Consider the following 21,672-nt stretch of genomic DNA (forward strand, 5'->3'; position numbering starts at 1 on the left):
AATACATTCGTGTTATTAATTAACAATTCGATAATTTATAATTTCATCGTTAATCAACCTTTTGAGTTTATAAATTTACGTAAAATCCAGTCTCTAGAACACTTGAGTTTAACATAAAAAACGTTTTACGTCGTATAAAACTGCAATGATAACACCAACACCAACACGTGTTTAATCTGTCGCGGAATATGGTTAAAAGAATTAAGAATATCCATAGCGCTAAATTACCTGCATCGTGAGTACACAGCATAAGATATTACGTATACGTATTTATATGTATATATCATGTATTCCTCCATCTTTGGCTATATGATAAGTATAATTGTTTTTTGGTGTATATAATTTATGTATCAATATATCAGTGTATCAATATATTAATTACGTTTATTTATTTTGTTCCGTATATATGTTATTGAAGAATATTTTCGAAAGGTTTTTTGACCAAGGCCGACGTTAGGCAGTCTGTGGTCAGACTGAGGACTAACCATAGGAAATAAGTTATTCATTTGTTTGTATAGTTCGTATATCGCTATTCATACAAACTACTAAAATAAAAACAACATTTTAATTAGAACATAATCAAAAAACAAAATCAAATCTTTCTATGACAATGTCAATATTTAAATTAGTCATTTAAAATTTAAACTCTGTTGTTTAGTAGGTATTTATGCAGGTAAGTATTCCAAAACACTGATAATACACTGAATCAGTCCGCATTTATGTTTAATTTGTATTTGTGGGCGTACGTGTATCGAATTACAGTGTCTGGTACGAATTGCATCACTTTTTACGTCAATTAATACATTTTATTTTCATGTGAAACGCAAAATATCTTTTGAATTAAGAACTTTTAGATTTTGTTCTACATCTTGACATCAATTTAGATAAACTATTCTTTAAGCTTGCACGGTGAAATACAAAAGCGTAAGGTTACCGGGAATTAACGCTATTAAATATTCTGTCTACGTCATTCTGTTAATATTATTATTGACTGTCAATATTATTATGTTAATTGCTAAATTTTATCCTTATAATATGCTTATATTATATCCCTTAAAGTTCCCAGTAAAGTTCCAGAATCCAGTACATCGTTGACGTACGGGAGACAGTCTTGATGCTGAATCCCACCCTTAAAAAGTTCTAACGGTTGACGAAAAGTTAGCATCGAAAATATATGAATCAGATCAATTAAACAGCAAAATATCAAATGTAGAGATAGGATTTTGCGGCACTCTATTACTGATTACAATCATGACGCATTTTAGCCATAAAACTCACACTATATTTAACACTTTACAGGTGATCAAATATATATACATATATAAGTTTAACCTTTTTTTTATTTTTATTTAATAAGGGGGCAAACAAGCCTACGGGGCGCTCAAAAAATGGCAGTCATCGCAGCCCATCGACACACATTTTTAGTGGGTTCGTTGACGGCCTTTGAGGGAGGAGTATACTCTTACTTTGAATAGTTGGAGGTCGTATCTGTCAGGGAAGACCCCCAACGTGAGTCGATTCCACAGTTCGCTAGTTCGCAAAAGAAAGTACCTTGTGAAACGGGCTGTGGAGAACTTCCAGCCATCAAGGTGGTGGTAATGAAATTTTGAATTGATATCACTCGTACGGTGTTAACACAAGGCAGGAGGGAACAGTCCCAACAATTCTACAGTATACTCACCATAGTACACTTTGTAGAAAACTCATAGAGACATTCAAGATTGACAATTCGACAAGCCCTTCGCTGAATTTGGTCAAAAGGAAGAAGCTGGTACCGACCTAGAGATATGGGCAGTATTCCATGTGAGGCCTTGTAGGCCTGCATAAGTTTGACCTCAGTGAAATATAGCGCTACCCAAAACACACAGATTTTTAGAAGCCAGTTTGACTTTTCCTTCCGGATGACTGCGGAATTGGACTCGATATGCCGACCCCAAGCATACTGCGGTTGTGTAAAGTATTAGTACTTAAGGAGAGCGCTTTCAAATTAGGAGATATGACGAAAGGGTCTTTCTTGGCAGAAAACTAACAAACCTGATTCGCTGTGCTTCAATGACCTTGCAAGCAAGCAAGTTCCAATGAAATTAAATACTTAAAATCAATGAATTGTCAATTATTATAACAATTTCGTGAAACTTCCTAATAATAATAATTTACAAAGTGAGAGTCGAACAATTAACCGATTATTCGCACGGTTATGTAAAACTATTGGAACAAGGCTGCATTGAGAAAACGAATTTGAACTACTTTTTAACCATAAGTTCAAAATAAATTATTTACTATAATTATTTAACTTGTTTCGATTTTTCTAACATTAAATGAAATATAGAACTCACTATGAAAGTGAATAAATAAAAATCAGATATTATTTTAGGAGCTAAATAATATAACAAATACACTTTAACTCCATAATATAAAGATTATAAATCAGATGAGTGTTAGTTTTGTTTAACATTAAGTCTACATTAGTTATTTCCATTACTTCGTGTTCTGCAGTACCTCTTTTGAGAACTTTCTGAACTCTCCATTTGGATGTGTTCTTTGATTCCTCTTCCATTCGTCCATTCCATCCCAGAAACCTTTATGATGTCCTGAGCCCATCGCTTTTATGGTCTTTCCTACGTTTCTATTTCCTGGAGATCCTTTTTTTGTCTTTACACCTAACAATATTCCTGCGTATTTCCATTTCAGACGTAACCCGTGAGTTAGGGGGCTACTTGAAATGAAATTTCGCTAGCTCCTTATTTTCATTGATCAGTTTTCTACTACGTAGTAACTAATCGGACTAAACCGATTTGTGGATTCTGCCTGAGACATCATCGACTATTGAAAAACTATATAAATTAATTCTATAAAAAAAAGCTTTCTTTAAACGATGACGACGCTGAAATCACTGAAAGACACTAATTTGTATCCTTGGCTCGAAGAATATATTTCTACCAATAAACAAATTACATAACATGTGAAACAAAAATCGTATATTGAAAAAGACGACATATTATTTACTTAGCCGATACCATCAAAACCTTGTTGCTTGACATACTTACAGCGGCAAACGCAAACGACCATTTCCTTATTAAGACCATTCCAAACCACTTTCCCTTACGTCCTTATGACTATTGACCTATTATCAATTACAAAGCTACTCTTAGGTACCTGAATAAATTGCTACCGAAAATAAGAGATATCTCTTTGATGTGTAAAACTCTCCAATAATTTATATTGTTTCTCTTAGAATCGAGCTTAGACTCTCCGCATCAATGATTAGACCAAGTGTTCAACTGTGTTGTGGAGTTTCTTTAAAGGCGGTCTATAAAATCCGTAATAAGGCATTATGGCGTCAGTAAATTCAAAATAAAAGCTTTATTTACTGTAACACTTTACAGGAATAACCATAAAACATGGAAATGGAATTTAGGCAAATATAAAACCGTTAGTGATCTGAACCTCAATTTGTCTGACGTATGACTTCGCCTCATTATTAAAAGTGATACAAAATCCCGAGGGAATATTACGGCCAATAAGGTAATAAATTACTTTTGAAGGAATTGATTATATTGACTTGGTACAGACTGTTCATTTCAAAACACACTTAATAAATATTGGATTGTCGCTTAATGAGCTTAATACACACAAAATATATATTTTTAATGGGTCGTGTAACACGATTAATTATTTGTACAGTTATTAATTTACATTTTCGAGTTCACTTCATGATGATCGTGAGGTTGAGTCGTGTCCATTAATATCCGGGTTCTATATCTAAATTACCAGTCGTAATTGCTAGCTTTTTGGTGTAGGTAGATAGTAATAATTGATATTTTCAAAAATAAACCATAGATGTAACGTATAGTCGATGTAAATTTCCAATTAACTGCACATAAAGAAAATTTAATGGAGCAGAGGACATGAAATTTAGTGCATACAACATATTTATTAAAGTCTCAGCAAAAAATATTCTATTCGAAGTGGATATCTTTGACTTTTATACTTTTGGTCTTTAATCTGTTTGGCCACGAATCTATGGACTTATGCACTGTTTCCAAGGGAACTTTCGCCACTGCTTATTTCAAAGTTTTTTTTAAAGACTCAATGTCGTCGTGTCGTTTTAAGCAGGCCATGTACTCTAAAACTGACCATCATTAGAAGTCTAAAGCGTTGAGGTCTGGGCTAGACGAGGGCCAGTTTTCAGCTCTTTTAAAGTTCGAAATGAAAGTCCACGGTGTATTTTTAGAAAGTGTATTGCTCAGAGGTTTCACAACATGATCCAACACTGTCTGTACCTTGATACACTTTAGCTGATGTTTTCACTCCTTTTTCACAAAAATTGTGTATATTGTTTTGTGTCTTTCTTGCCACGAAACCCACCAACACACCACAGCACCACGTAGGATGATGACTATGTTGTAACTTATCGACCACTTGAGCAACTTCTTTAGAACTGTGAACATACACTTTGTAATTTTCCTTATTGTAGTGTGCTTCAATCGTGATTTTTTTTTAACAGTAAAGAGTATATTTCGGTGCTTTTCACCTTCGTATCGCGACAGAAGGCGTTTTGATCGATCCGCTCTCTTTAATTGTAAAGATTGATTTAGGGAATGTCCTGTATATCAGCAGATAAGCACCGAGCTTCAGGTCTTGTTTAATAATAGACGACAGAGTCTTAGCGGGAATCTTCATTTCTCGCGATAAGATTTGCTTCCAAATCGGGTTTCGACGAATTCTGGCTTTAACAGCCTTTGTAGTTCTAACAGCAGCGACCCCGATCTTTTCGACAAATGAAGTATTGTTGTATCTATTGATAGTATGATTGTGCAAGGCGATCACTGCAATCCTATTTTCTTTAACACTTCATTCCATATTGTAATTTGATAATGAACACAAAAAAATATGTGAAATGGCCCAAAATCGAAAGAAGTTTTGAAAATAATACGTGTTCAAAATTCAAAATAACGTTGATAAAAAGAAAAGTTTTTATGTAACAGTATTTATGGCCAGACTAGTTATATATTCCTTGACAAAACAACATAATGGAATTAAATATAGAATATATACTCCACCATATTTTAAAGATATAATATTAATATAGACCATACAATAAATAAGTAGTTCATATGGCATTGTCGAGATGAATGTATCGTGAAAGCGTGGCGTGCGCGTGCGCCGGACCGCAAATATTACTCACCCCACTGAGAACTATTTACTAACAAATCAACCTTTTTTAAGTTTAAGAAAAGGAAGGATTATTATTGTTTTATTGATTATTATACTACCTAATATTAATATATATATTAAAATTATTTAATTTGTTGTTATTTTCTGTATGTTTACCTTTTTAATGGCTTGTATAGCCTAATGCATAGATATAAAATAAAAAATCAATGGCGCTACAACCTTTTTAGGTCTTGGACTCAGATTTCTGTATCTGTTTCATGATCATTTGTTTATCTAATAGGCAAATAGGTGATCAGCCTTCTGTGCCTGACACAGGCCATGACATTTTGGGTCTAAGGCAAGCTGGTTTTCTCACGATGTTTTCCTTCACCGTTTATGCCATTAATGTTAAATGCGCACATAGAAAGAAAGTCCATTGGTGCACAACCGGGGATCGAACCTACGACGTCAGGGATGAGAGTCACACGCTGAAGCCACTAGGCCAACACTGCTCAGAATAAATAAATAAGTATAACACTCACAATTTTAATCACTCGCCAACATCCATACTATCTGAAACAAATACCAAAACATTTGTAATATTATAAAGAGGAATCGTTTGTATTTTTGTATATTTAAGGAAAAACCTCTAAAACCTTTTGGTCGGATTTCAAAAATACATTTACCATCATAATGCTTTTTATTTAAAATGAGGTGAAAATGCGCTAACGCATGCCCGAGCCATGGTTGTCAAACTTAACGAAGTGAATGTGGCGCTGTATCTACACTCAAAGCCCTCTGCTATTCAGAGGGGTAAGGAGACCTTAGCCACTAAAACCACCTCAGCCCTTCACACGCTCTTAAGATGGGCCTTCGGGGTACTCACTTCGGGGGACCTCAATGCCCTGCGGTTCCGGGCTCGAATTGCCCAGTACGGTCAACCCCAGACCTCTCCCTCAATCGCTCAGCAGCCTTCTTTTACAGCATTACATGCTCACAGAGACCATGTCCAATGTTTATGCGAAGCCGGTAATTATAAAGTATTAGTAATCCCAATGCTATGGACGCTTTGTAACCATTGTAGTGCAATGACCTCGTTTCTTCTTATTGTTCCTTCCAAATTAAAACAATAAATATTACCTCGAAGGGTATCAAGGTATCAGGGTAATCCCTGGACTTAACACAACCGTTGTCTAACTGACTACTGGAGTTATTATAATAAAAGGACAATTATATAATTATTATAAACTATCGTCTATACAAAGCTGTAAATAATAAATTGTGATATTAGTTAAAAAGCAAACAAAAAATGAACCCTACATTGGTACATTAACCGAACAAAGAAAGGTTTTATATAATTGGTATCGTGAGGCTATTGGCTTCATAATTTCCATTCGACAGATAAAATAAATGACCAGGGACCTATTCTTTTACTACGGTTAACTCTCTACAAAGTTTGATATTTTTTTCCCGTTTTATTGAATACTAAATTAAGGATTATCAAAATTGAAAAGTTTGTCTGGTTGAATTCAATAATCTCGTTCTCACATTTATAATTAATATAATTTCATACTAAAAAAGAAATAAAAATCATCTAATTTAATTCAGAACCATTCTTGATAGATTCACATCACATTTAATACACATAAACATGAAAAACTTACTAACACACGCCCAGAATATATATACATATGATGATAATTTATTGTAAGCTTTTGATAGATGAGATTGAAATCCAACCAGTTTTGTTTATTAAAAGTAGATCTTATGAAACAAAAAAACCTATATTTTTTTATTATATTTTATCGTTTATAATTTAACGTTCTGAAATAACTTAAATACACAACAGAATAAACCCTATATATTTGTAGGGTCAGCAAAGGGTATTGAACTAAGCTAATACTTCAATTATTGGTCATTATGTGACATGTCACGACTCACATGTCATCAATAAATGCTACACATGATTCGATGTAAAGCCAATACAATGTAAATTAAATGTTTTAATCTACAGTCAATAGGCATTCCTACACTTACATATCAAATATATATAACTTTATTTAAAGGAAAAGAAAACTGGCATATATAAAACTAGCTTCTACCATCTTGATTTCTTATATTAGGGCTAGATTTTTTGTAACCCCTTCATGAATAATTGTTAAATTTTAATTAATTTAACAAAATATAATAATATCAACCACATTATCAATTCATACGATTTTCTATAGGTAGTTTTTGAGTTAATCGTTTTTATGCAAACAGCCGCTCGCGGTCTTTATTGTGTCCAACGCGTGCTAAAGAATATATATATATATATATATATATATTTATATATATATATATATAATCAATATTCACATATATATTATATGTTCCAAATTTAAACTGTTCACGTAACTCAGCCATATATCGTATACCTTTAGATTACCAGCAAATAGATATATTTAATGTGACTACAGAATGCTTAAAAAATATTAAAAAAAACTCTGGTATATTTTATTAATGATGGCTTTGTTATTCTTCCTTTATATCAAATATTTATTATAATGATCAATGAATCTTAGAACTTACAACTTATAATCTATAATTTGGTATGAATTTGTACTTTGTTATATTTTTTGTGTAAATAGCTAAAACTGTGCTTTATGTTTATGTTTGAATGTATATTCCGTGTTTGGCTTTTGTGTATAATGTAATTGTTTGAATATTGTTTAATGAGTAGCTGTAGGAATACATTAATAAAATAAAAATAAAATACAATAAACAAACGCAGAAAAGTATTACTTATATTCTAGATCATAAATTTGTCACAATATTATTGGCGATTACTCAAAAGTAATTTGCAATAAAAATAATGATAATAATAATGTGTTTAGAATACCAATCGATTGTTTGCGGGTATTGACCGAGACTTATTGATACATCAAGTGTAAACAGTAAACACATATTTACGTAAAGTAAGCATAAAATAATAAAACAAAACAATAACAACACAATGTATCGAATGATATTTATGTTATATTAAAAGATTTTTATCCACATAAACGTTTATTGCAACTGAGAAATTATTTTATATTAATTGTTTTGTTGGGATGCTTAAAACATTTTAGCTTAGCATGTGTATTTAACAGTATTGTTTATATTTTGATTTTGTTCCCATAAATTTAATAAAACGAAATCGCATAATTTATGTCGATACCAACCCTTAATATTACTGATAATAACCTTCATTACAATAGATTAGTTATCGTTGCCATTAATTACGAATATTGACTATTAAGAGTATTAAGTTAACTAATTATTTATTTAATTCTTCTTGCGTTTACATTAACATTATAAATTTTCATGTATAATGAAATTTTGTGATTTATTGGCGTGTAAAAGGTTTCTTCGTACATAAACCGATCGAGCGTAGAGCTTCACACTTGACTGCACTTGATAATTTTCTTGGACAATTTACGAAATTTAATTCGATTAAAATATCAATTTACGTGGGACTATAATAATATTACACTCATCTATTTCACCTCCTCGTTTCCGATATCATCAACTAGTTAAAACAACTAACAACATTATTAAGATCAGATAATATTTTAAATTTGTAGTTTATTCATTGCAATTTCTAAACGTTTCAATACTGAGACCTTTAACAGTACACAAATGATTAAATGTGATTTCATATACAATCATTTGACAGGAAAAAGGACTTTTAAAATCATATTTGCATAGCATACAACATAGTTGCTTTTGTCTAAGCCTATTTCAACAACCATTTTCTTCTACGTGAATGTCACGTAATAATAAAATAATTCAAATAAGGACGATAAAAAACCTATTAAAATACTTGTTATAAAGAAGCTTATTATCAACATTCTGAAAATTATTAATTTACATGTTTTGTATGGCTAATTGTGCGGCTTTGATAATTATACGATCTAAATGTTCCACTCTCTTTTGAAATGAACGATTTGTTTATTATTTATTAAATTGGATAAAGACAGGAACGTTAAGAATTAGAGAAAATATAGTCTATGAGAATAATTATTTCCGAATTCAAAATGATAAATGAAGATTGTGCCGACATATTTCCAGTAAGTCAGAATAATCGTCGAGAGAAAGGCAAGTATAAATATGCATGTCTTCTATTTTCTCTCCGATCACGCTACATTGCGTCCGTTCTTGGGATTCGTGTAAGGAAGGAAAAACTTAGCACTCAAGACATTGTAATTATTACTTAATCTTTCTTAATAAAAAATCTAAATTCATTTATGGGTTCTATAATTGCCACTGTATAATAAAAGAGTTCCGTGGTGTCGGCAAACCAATAAGCTACATTATATTACACAGTTTTTAAATTGTTAAAACTCATCTCTGGTGTTGAAAGATTTACGTTTCAATTGTGAAATTAAATTATTACCGATGTTTTTTAATGTAATAGGAGGCGAACGGGCAGGAGGCTCACAGCTGTTGATGGTGACTCACATTCCCAAAAGGCTTGCAAGTGCGTTGCCGGACTTATTCATCAATAACCCTAAAAGCGTATATACAACTCTTGATAAAGACCGAGGGATATTAAAGCATCCCGCATTCAGATAATAATCTATTATTTAGTTTATACGAGTTCTATAAATATAATAACGACTTATTTTACGGCCTATTTGGTTTTTTATTCCTGGTATTCTCTTCTCTCCCATTACTGGAGGTTGGCCCTCAGTCTCTTGAAACGTGCCTTCCGCAATCGCAACTCCCGTCCACTCCCTAACATTGCCTAACATTCCTTCTATTAACAAGCTGTTTAGCCTGACTCTTACCCATTATAATTAATTGAAGGAGGTGGTAGCGGTCATGGCGAAACTCGTGTTCCAGGTACGCAACTTTCTGTTGTTTAATGTTCTACAATTATATCATTGATTGACATTAATTTACCCGTTCAACAAAAGAATATATAAATCCTAAATAACTATAATTAAACTGTCTGAGGTAAAAGCATTATCGTGAAAAAATATAATTATGTTTTGAATCGTTGCTTTATTTATGAGTTCGTATCGTTTTTATTGATTCCACGAACGATTATTCCAATTAAGTTGGATATTACAAATCAGTAAACATTTATTATGGATTTTTAATAAAATTCCGATACAAGACACGCATTAAGAACGTATTTGACCATTCATTATATTTAAAATATGTAGCGACGAGTTATATGTAATCTAATGGCTTGTAGTGAGTTCGATTCTTAGCAGAAATTCAAAAAGAAATTCGTTTATTTGTGAAAGAAGTATAATGACGTGAGATGATTGTAAGCAATGTTTATTAAAGCTTAAAGTGGTGCATGACGTAATAGTTAGTAGGGTATGGGACAATTAATATTGTATTAAAATGAGACATAGTCGTAGTTTAACTAACTAGTGAACCTTAGTGAACCTTAGTAAACCTTAGTAATCTGATGCCACATATATATACGATTACATACTATTAAAAGCGGACGGAGAGTTTATTCTTAGTTCTTCTATTTCGTTCTTCCTTTATTTGTGAACAAGCAGTAAAGATAAAAAAACCGTCGTTTTTAAAAAAAACGCACTTTCTTCGCCCAACGCTTTCTCTCCTTCCTTTCATCTTGAAACACTTTCTTAAAAATAAAATTATCACTAACATTTTAAAACTCACATTCTTTCTTCTCTGACACAGCATTACGATCTAGCCTAACTTAAGACTAATAAGTAATTTAAAACTAACCTTATTTACTAAAAATATATATTTAAGTGTCCAATAACACGACTTAGTCTCTATTATGGAGAAGACACTGTTGTTGTGTTCTATTTAATCACTTAGCTTAAGACTAACGTAACACTAGTTTTACATAAATATTTTATTTATGTTACAAAGCGTCTTATTTTTTTCTAATTGCTATTTCGTTGTATGCAATATAGTAATCAAAACTGGTTGGACGGGCTAGAACAGTGTCCAGTGCTCTGACGTGACCTGTGTCTAAGATTAGCAAACAGAACTAGATTTGAATGGCCATTGTACTGTCACCTACGATCAACTTTAAAAATAGATTGAATGATTGTCACTTCAATGTGTAATTTTCAATCATACACAAAGCTTTTTAGGGACTACAAATTGTTATTGCGATTTTATTAATAAAAACAGATCCTGACTTCTAGTCTGTTGTTATCATACCCGACCCAATACTTCCAATAGGGAAACGACAGCAATCCTGATTTCAAACAGTATTGTTTCTCGCGATCCCAAGGTTAGGACATGAGCGCTGTAGATATTGTCAATAGAATCGAACTAACGGTGGCGCTACAATCTTTTTAGGTCTGGGCCTCAGATTTCTGTATGTCTTTATGTATCAATGTAATAGCAAATAGGTGATTAGCCTCCTATACCTGGCAGACGCCGTCAACTTTTTGGGTCTAAGGCAAGCCGGTTTTCTGACAATGGTTCCCTTTGATAGAAAGAAAGTGCATTGGTGCACAGCCGGGGATCCAAAGCTAGCACCACTAGAACAACACTGCACAGTGTTCTATTCGAATAATAACAAAATACCATTTGATTTGATCTGTTTTTTGCAGTCATTTTGAAGAAATTCATTCGAAAATATCTGTGGTAGTTTGTTTATGTCATAACTATGTAGATAATTATATACAATTTATTCTACGAAGTAAAAGTTACAGATAGCTTACGTGTAAATATTGGAAAGTGTTTTGTAATATTTAAGACCGATATATAATTATACTTCCATTATATCAGCTTTGAAGTCTGTAATCATGCGGCTAATGACATTTTCTACTTGGCGGGAAAAACCATAGATAAATTTGTCACTTTCTAGCGAGCAAGTTAATCTGTGTGATTAGGTTCTTGAGATTGTTATTGCAATCCCTATTACTATAATTAACGGTTAAGTAGTAACTTTAATTATGTGTTATATTAAGAGTTTAACTTGACGTTTGTACAGTTTACCAGCCAGTAGACTGAAATGTGTGTTTAAATTTATATGTAATTTATAGTTTATTATGTAGTGTATGTATAATCGAGATAACTTAATATATGAGAGGATGAGACCTAAGAACCTAAGAAACATACGGATCCGTAAGTTCAACAGAGAACACATAATTAGGGAATATATAAATAAATACGGGATGTATGTTGGATCAGAGGTTCAAGGTAGTGGGATTTCAGTCCGCGTTTTGCGACCAACGATGATGTCCTCTCCTTGCAAGCTCGTCGGCAGGGAGCCACTTTTGTACATTGTATGTAACACTGTTTGTCAGGATCTTGCCTGGAGGTGCCTTCAGTACATGGTGACACTCCAGCATTACTTTGTAGTATATGAGACATTACACAACACGATACAAGTTAGGTGATCTGACTTTACATTTCCTGAATGTGATATGAAATGTAAATTGTATTACGTTGTTTAATGCTTTTTTATCATAACACCTTAAAAAGTTATAACTGTGAAACACATTTGGCATTTGGTATTACCAGTTTAAGTAATTTATACTCTTTGTAAGTATTGCCTTGCTCGCTCCACTCTCCATATCGACCGTGAGTTTGACATTGACAAGATTCGTTGTCATTTTGAACCGACTTACCAAAAACGAATTGTGTATAAGGCGCACTCCATCCGCAACCTTCTTTAAATTAAAATTTTATCAATTTAAACCTAAGGGTATCTACGTATTCCTGTGAGATATTAAAAATATATGTAACATTGCTTTCAAGTACTTAACAAAGAATACATGTCTGTAATTAGACATTATATATGTTATTTTTTGCAATTTGCAATTGTATTGTAAAGTACGTGTCATTAACCATACACAAATAGAACCATTATTGAGTCTGTGTATAATATATACAATATCGCAATTTTGTATATATTATACATATAAGTTGCGCCTCGAGCGCTTAAAAAAAAGATTAATGTGGCATCTAGCCAGGCTAGACCACTTTAAGATCTTGTCATTGGAGAATCGTACAAAATTAATCGATATAACGTTTGCAGTTAAGACATTTGATAATCAGGTTGATTGCCTACAAACTTTTAACAATTTAATTTCGTGTCACCTTTAGATACCCCAGGCCTCCCCTCCAGCCAACCCTCCACAAAGAAGAACACATTTTGGCCATAAGTCACCAATATTCAGATTGAGAATTCTGATAAACGAGCTAGGTCTGGATATGAATAGTTGCTTTCACACTTTAAAATAAAATACTTATTTTATAATTATTATTGAAGTGAAACTTCTTTATCGGTGTTGGAAAAAAATAATAATATAAAAATATGTAATGTAAAATTAAACAATTGTATTATTTGTATTCATGTCTATGATAATAAAAGCCTTTTGTTAAACTTTATCTAATTTAACCTTATTTAACCAATTTCTGTAAAGTTGCATATAATAGATCATTTTTCGAAAAATAAGGTTATAGAGAAGTTTCCTTCTTACATGTGTACACGCACACATTTTTTTTTATCTCTTCATGTATGTTGTTTGCCTATATAAGTGCTTGTCAGATTCAAATTCGTTTTTTATTTTTCTTGTACCAATATATCAGTGTAACAAACGTTGGCAAGCTTTAATGAATAAATAAATTTAATAAAAAGCGAAATCTTTCAAATAACACTACTACATAAACACACTTTGAAACCCAATTTACATAATATAGCAAGCGCATGAGTCGTTGTACAAACAGTGCGGTTCAAAACCGGTTTCATTGTGGCTTCAGTGACCCACTGAGCCAGATAACAGATCATTGAAGATCTGTTAATAAGGAATTACTCATTAGCAACGACATAATTCAAATATATATCTATTTTAAAACATATAATAATAAAGCTTTGGTCTGCTTCGATTTTGTTTAGAGTTTGTAGTTGTACATATAGTATATGTGGAGTAATTTCCTTTTTCCCTTCTTCCCTTCTCTTCCTTTAATTGCATTTTAAGGGCCTCTATAGTTTTAATACATTACGGCGACCATATTATAGGAAAAAGTAGAAAACTTGGTCGGAGAAAAGATGTGGAGTATGTTTTTTTTTATTAATACAAATATTACTACATATATTAAATTAATACATGTACAACTACAAGTAAAATGCAATACAACTCCAGTTTTAAAAATCATTACCTCCTTGAATCACAAAAAAATCAGAACATCATCACCATCACAGTACACACATGCATACGTACTTACAATTTTTTATGAACTCTAAATTAGTGTCACACCTGGCTACCATAGCCTTTGTTTTTTATGAATTATAACTGACCCACTAATCTTAAAATCCAAAACGACAAATGTATTCAAATGTACTCGTTTAAAATTGGATAATTTCTCAGGCAATATTGTTGTATTGTACTGTGTTCCAAATCTTGAAAATAACAAATGACGTCTGTAACAAGTATTAATGCTATATGTTACAAAGACTAGAATACAAATTATATACTTTTTATTGAAATTTAAACAAAGGAAGCTCTTTGTGTAGAATCCTATCGGAAAACTGAATATTTCAAAACGTTTTATTATGAATAGAATAACAATGGATTTCATTACATGCGTCTGTTTAATATCAAAGTTATGAAGCAAAAAACAGATAGTATTGTATCAATTACATGATAAAGATCCAGTTTATTACATAAGATACAAGTATTCGATGTAATTACAATAGTTTCCCGCAAACAAACGAATTCCACACGTTCTATCTGTAATCAATTGTTACGTCATATATTGCAATAGTTATTTACTGAATAAATTTCTTTCTTGTTGTATAAGTCAAATATACGTTAAACTACTTGATAGAGAAAAGTTAGAGAGTACGAATTATATGAAAATCACATAATATGTATATATTTATTTCACTGATTCTTAATTAACGATAAGTTTACAATCACATAGTGCAACGGCCCTATCGCTACGAAGCGATGTTTTCCGGGCAACATAATTAAAGAAGACAGAATTTAATTAAATAAAGAATTGTGAAAATAAGAAAAATATTATTCATCAACTATAAGTTTTCTAATATTAGTATTTAGTAACTATTTTTTTAAATACATTTCTCTTTACTGAGACATCATGCAACATTACAATCAATCCTAACTTAAGACTAATGAGTAATTTAAATTACCAAAACGAATCTTCAACATAAGGGTACAATAATACTACTTACAGTCCCTATTCATCGGAGGACACTTACGACACTGATACTAGTAACAAATTAAACACTTTTTAGTTCATGTAACATATGAATATTTAGGTGCATAATTAACGCAATTTATCCTATAATTAATAGGTTTAGATTGTTTAAAATACTTGATATTCAAATAACAAATCAATGTCCTCTGTGAACTGAAGCGAAGAGTGCTTGCTATAATAACTATTGACCGCTTGTCAAAAGTCTACTGGAGGGTAAAAATATGTAAACATGCAATACCTTTGCTCTACTTGTTTGTTTATATTTAGTTAACGGTTTTAAATATTATTGTGAAAAAAAATACAATACAGCGCGTGATTGATCTTTACACAGCTGAAGTACTATAATGTAAAACATAATATTAAACAAATTAATACTTCTTCTCTTGTAAGTTGAATACGACATTAATTATATATGATAACATTATGTAGGTTTAATCGCGTGTGCGAGTCTCATCCCTGAAGTTGTAGACACCAATGGACTTCCTTTCTATGTGGGAATTTAACATTCATTCGAACAGCAATGGAAAAAATCGTAAGGAAAGCGGATTGCCCCAAAAGTCGACTATTAGATTGATAAATTATCATGTAAAAGATATAGAAATCTAAGGCCCAGACCTTTATCTTTATACTAACGGACAGTCCACACGGCATATTTTTAATGTTGTGAAAACACAGCCTCAGAGATAATGAAGGATTTTGTGAAAAAAAAATTGAAATCAAACCAGGCCAGGCAAATCAGGCTTTGTTTCGCATCGACAATTTATTCCTCTTTATAATAAAGAATGCAATACGTGCATTTCCTATCATCATTAATATCAATAAATGTATATCGCAATATGTATATCGAATACATTCTGATTATGCGGACTCTTGACCAATAAATACACAAAACAATGTGCAATGCGTTTGTAATCGCCATTTAAATTTTTTGCTCTGAATAATTTTGAAATGAATTGCTCGAAATCGATGTACCGTTACAGTATTTTAATTTATTTTAAATAGGTATGTATGAACGTAACAAGTAATAAATCTGTTGCGTTTACTGTGTCCTATTTGTGTGCGTCAAAACATTATAAATAAAACTCATGTAGATTTAGAAGGCATCAGAAGTTAAGAAACTAGAATAGCTCACAGTGATTGGCAACGCTGAAGGCGAAAGATCGCGTGGACGTTCACGAACGAGATGGACTAATCAAGTCAAAAACTCATCCTCAAAATTATACACGATTTTAAAAGAAGCACAAGACCATAATTGGTGGAAGAAAATTATTCGCGCCAGATCTTACTATATTGCTGACCACGATACTCGGACATGAGTTACCGATCCGGAGTGAGAAAAATTCGTTTTATATTACATTTTGATAGATTAGAGTTAGTTTACACCTATTCGGCACATACTGAGGGTATGTTATTTATTTTTGTCATAAATGTATTGCATTTTGACATACGGGAGTTATACTAAATCTCCAAACTTAATGTTAAACCTAAGCGCGAGATTAAATCCAAGTACGCAGCTTAAGTTTTATATATTATCAATATACAAAGACACGTACGTATTAATAAGAGTGTAACACCAAATAATTATCACGCAATATCCATTCTCGTTGTCACCTATAATATATACGATCCAAAACACGATATGAGATGAACATGTTTTCAAACTGAGGAAAATACTTACAATTACATATTTTCGATATCAATTATTTATTTATAAACACATTATTTGCATTAAATATTTGATAAATATACTTTCAGATAACATAAATTAAGTAGGCAACGAGCGGCCTCAATACTAACAAGCGATTTCTTCCAAAAAATGTCTCTGCAAAAAATAAAATTACAGATGACTCACACAATTACTAAACCAAAAAAAAACTTAAAGTCAATCTTAATAGGAAAAAACCTTTCTTCATGTGCATTAAAAAACTCAAACTCACTCAGACACACGTTTATAAGAATTTTGTAAAATAAAGTAAAAATATATAGGTCTAGCGCTTTCACTTTTGACCAATATTTAATAAATAAATCATTGATCAATGTTAGTAATAAAGATATTTTAATCAAAAAATCATTATCATTTAACAACTGGAATTCTTGTCAATGTATAATTGTAATCTTTATATTGAACGTAATAATGGATTAACAGAATGATAAATTCGGAATAATAATATTAATTCAGATATACGGCCATACCTCAGATAAAGTCTTAAGTAAAACTTAGTACAGTCCTATTATGGTTTTCGCTTAATCGAAAAAATCAATCATAAGGATCTTGCTTTTACTTATTTCTGTCTCTGACACTATCGACATCTTTATATTTTGTTCGCAGAGTGAGTTCACAGTATTGTGTATCTTATGTCTTTAATATTAAATTTTATTTTTATTTTTGACGTTATCGTATTGGTTTAGTACGATAAGGAATCTTAAATGAAAATATATAAAGAACAGATTCTCGTGTTTTCGACTTTGAGTTAGGTAATCTTTACGATCAAGTTTCCTTAATTCTTTATGTATTCTACGTATAATTCAGCAATCGTGGTCAGCGTGAGACCTTCATACACTGAAAAGCACTAGAAAACTCTAGTTATTAAAATAATGTAATACTTTTTGTGTACAGGTTGGCATATAGCTCACAATCTTCACCTGAATTAACAATTGCACACAATAGCGATATCATATCGTGGCACCGGCCATCTGGGCAAGTACGGAGGCCAAATTTGCCGACTTCGTTGAGATCATGTTTTACATACAAATGTATGCTATTGAATTAAAACCTACCGAAAAGAAAAAAAATGCTTAGGATTTTTACGCTATTTATATTCAGAAGTTATAACGTAAATATCACGTAAACGATGCCCCAAACTGACATAGGGTGGTTGACTCGAATTAGAAGGCCAAGGCAAGGCACTTGCGAGGTGGAATTGAGGTTGTCCATAAGCGGTATCTTTCTACATTTGCCGGTTTTCTCCCTGTTCTATTAAATTAAATTAAAAAAAAACACTGTATTGACAGACACTTAATATTCGTAGTAAAATTAATAAAAAAATAGTTATGACATATTCAAACGTGTTTTTTTATTTATTAAATATCATTGCGGTCCTTAATATTTTAATCCTATATCAAGGATCGGAATTCATGCAATTCTCCAAAAAGAATCTTCTCATTGCGGTATCTAACGTCATACAGAATCAAAAACTAGATCATTGTTACCGATGGAAACGACCTTGATGTAAACAATGGTTCCCATCATAATTCCCACTCTTTATTTCATCCGTTACATCAGTATTTCATAAAGCACAAGACTGTACATAATATTGGTAATTATTAAATGTTATTGCATATATTTGGTTCTATTCCGGGACAACACAATTTAACAGCTAGAAAGATTATGAAAATTAAGAGTAATCAAATCGTATAAGAAATTTGTGACACTCGTTATTAAAAAGGAATTTGGAATGTTTTTGCCAAATCACGGGCAAGAAATAACATAAGGCTCCTACTAACCACAGTTGTGCACCAATCCACTATTCTATATGCACAACACTGGATTGGACGGTTAAAAAAATATCGTGAGGGACATATTAAAAGTTGAAGACACAAAATTATTTGCCCTTGATAGATTTAGAAAATTCAATAGCCTAGGTCATTGACCTCTGATTAGAAATACAATTTACTGTCTCAAACCATAACGTTATAAAATTAACGCACTGCGTTAAAATAATCGGTGTTGCTACAAGCGATTCGAATCGATTTGTAATCGATATTTATTTTGCGAGTACTGTTACGCAATATAATTGATTGATTCATAATTATGAATGATGGGTTACATAAAAAAAATAGTGTCAACACCATCTTCTATTTCATCAAACATTAAATTAATTGACCAGCCAACATCTGTGGCTCAATTGGTGAAATAGGGATGTTCATTTGCTCCTTAATAGAAGTTTAATCGTTAGAAAAGTTTTGTATGCAACAATGTATATGAATCCAGACACGTTAGGAAGCTGTTTTTTGAATTATGGGTACATAAAATAATATTAAAGAAGCAAGTTGTAAAATAGGCAAGTAGGTGATCAGCCTATTGTGCCTGACACACGCCGTCGATTGTTTGAATATAAGGCAAGCCAGTTTCCTTACGTTGTTTTACATCACCGTTCGAGCGAATGTTAGATACGATAGAAAGAACGTCCATTGGTGCACAGCCGGGAATTAAACCTACGACCTCAGAGAAACCACTAGGCCAACTCATAAAATAAGATTACAAGCATAAATTAAAGATATTTTTTATTCTACCATGTCTCTTCTAGTTTTGACATTTGTTTACTAACTCGCTAAGCTAATTCGCGAAATATATTTGTATGAAACACTAGGACCAGATCTTTTACGAAGATGTTAGTTGAAATCTTATTATGATGCGTAGACGTTGAAATCTATTAACGAGCATTCAAACAACCCACTTGCTAGCCAATAGGACAGGTTTTCAATCAGATTCACATAGCAAGAATAATAAAGTAGGTGCGCCGAAGGAATTTCTTGTCAATTGACCTGGTTATTCAGCAAGTATTTGTGTTCTTATTTTCTGTATTTTGGGCTTACTACGAATGACATATTTTAAAAAATAGCATTTAATAGCAATTGGATGAGAAATTTGCTATGAAAAGCACGACTTGATTTTAAAAGATAACAGATGTGTATGTTGATACAATACATATTCTAAACTAGCCTGTGTAATATTGACATCATTTACAGTAATTATACAAATGTCTAAAGAGGTGTAGAATCATTAAACGTATACAAATGTCAGTCAGTACACTTCTCGTTTTTTTTCTATCGACGATAGTTTGACTATAACATTCAATGAATGCAAATTTTGCCATGCATCATAAAATTATGGGAGTAATTCGCTGTAAATGGCGTGACACGTGTTGTATACTTAGTGTGTTTATTAATTATCCTTAACATCATCAAGACCATAATATAATTGCGTCTTAATAATGTGTGCCGTACCTATTGGTAATGTGGGCCAATCTCTACGGTAAGGATAGTCAAAGTCAAAAATCATTTATTCATATAGGTAACACAATGTACACTTATGAACTTCAAAAAAAAGAAATATACATTAAATGTTTCTAATTTTACATTTACTGCCAGTTCTCAAATCTAGGCGGAAGAGAAGAGCTGGCAATAAACTCTCCGCCATGCTTTTTTGCTGGTTTCCAATGCTTTGAGAGAATTTACTTCGTATTGTTATTCTTTTGGTGCCTCTCCATTACTGGAGGTCGGCCGTCAGTCTCATGTCTTGTCCTGTGTCAGATGCAACAACTCTACTACGTATTACTATAAACAATTTACAACTTTAGGAGACATTTTTTATACTTTTTTATATAATAGGGGAGGCACGTTTTCCCACGTTTGATCCTACGGGACGTTTATAAAGGGCAGTCATCGCAGCCAAAACATCCATTTTTAGTGGGTGCGTTGACGGCCTTTGAGGGAAGACCCCCACAGTCGATTCGCCCACAGCTCGCTAGTTTGCAAAAGAAAGTTCCTTGTGAAACTGGCGGTGGAAGACTTCCAGCCATCAAGGTGATGCTGATGAAATTTTGAATTTATACGTCTCGTACGGCGTTGAAACGAGGCGATCAAACGAGGGATCAACCCAAACAATTCTTCAGAACACTCACCATAGTACACTCTGTATAAAACGCAGAGACGAAATGTCTCTGAGTAGATGGAGAGAATCAAACCGATCAGTAATATGTCGGAGATTGACAATTCGACAAGCCCTTCACTGAATTTGGTTAAAAGGAAGAAGCTGGTATTTGGGAGCACCGGCCCAGAGATTTGAGCAGTATTCCATATGAGGTCGTACTTGAGGCTTAACACACGCAGACATGACAGATAGATATCATATATAATATTAACTATAGAAGCTTTGATGCGATTGAATCATTACAAATATGAACAATAGTGGATCAAGATTTCGGTCAAAAGGATATAACAACAAAAAAAAATTAAATTTATATTAAGATGGCATTAAAATAATTCCAGTTTATGTTAACCTTGACTGCAGCCGTAGAGAGCGGTAAGAAGCAATATTTCCGCACCATCCGTTTTATCTTTGTCAATTTCTTGCTAAATTCTTTGATTTACAACAAAAGAACTCTTGAACCATAAAATGGATAAGGAATTAAGTAAAAATTATTTGAATATAAATAACAGCTATGATGAAGAACTCAAATAGTTTTTCATAATTCAAAATTCTATAGATGAATTTGTATAACATTTTAGACAGGTGTCTCCAAAACGGCCTCA

At 32.2% G+C, this 21,672-nt stretch overlaps 1 protein-coding gene across 3 annotated transcripts in view; it reads right to left on the bottom strand.

Annotated features, from left to right (window-relative positions):
- Positions 1 to 21,672, bottom strand: part of LOC123706688 (serine-rich adhesin for platelets) — a 46,288-nt gene that overhangs the window by 21,732 nt on the left and 2,884 nt on the right. The window contains exon 2 of one of the 3 annotated variants that reach the window (XM_045656034.1): positions 5,700 to 5,726. The exons of 1 other annotated variant lie outside the window; for it this stretch is intronic. The gene's annotated coding sequence lies outside the window, so the exon portion shown is untranslated. Of the gene's footprint in view, positions 1 to 5,699; positions 5,731 to 21,672 lie in introns of all 3 variants that reach the window. One more of the 3 variants, XM_045656033.1, reaches the window with a different exon arrangement.

The sequence above is a fragment of the Pieris brassicae genome, chromosome 3 (genome assembly GCF_905147105.1).
Source record: "Pieris brassicae chromosome 3, ilPieBrab1.1, whole genome shotgun sequence".
In the NCBI taxonomy this organism is placed as follows: domain Eukaryota; kingdom Metazoa; phylum Arthropoda; class Insecta; order Lepidoptera; family Pieridae; genus Pieris; species Pieris brassicae.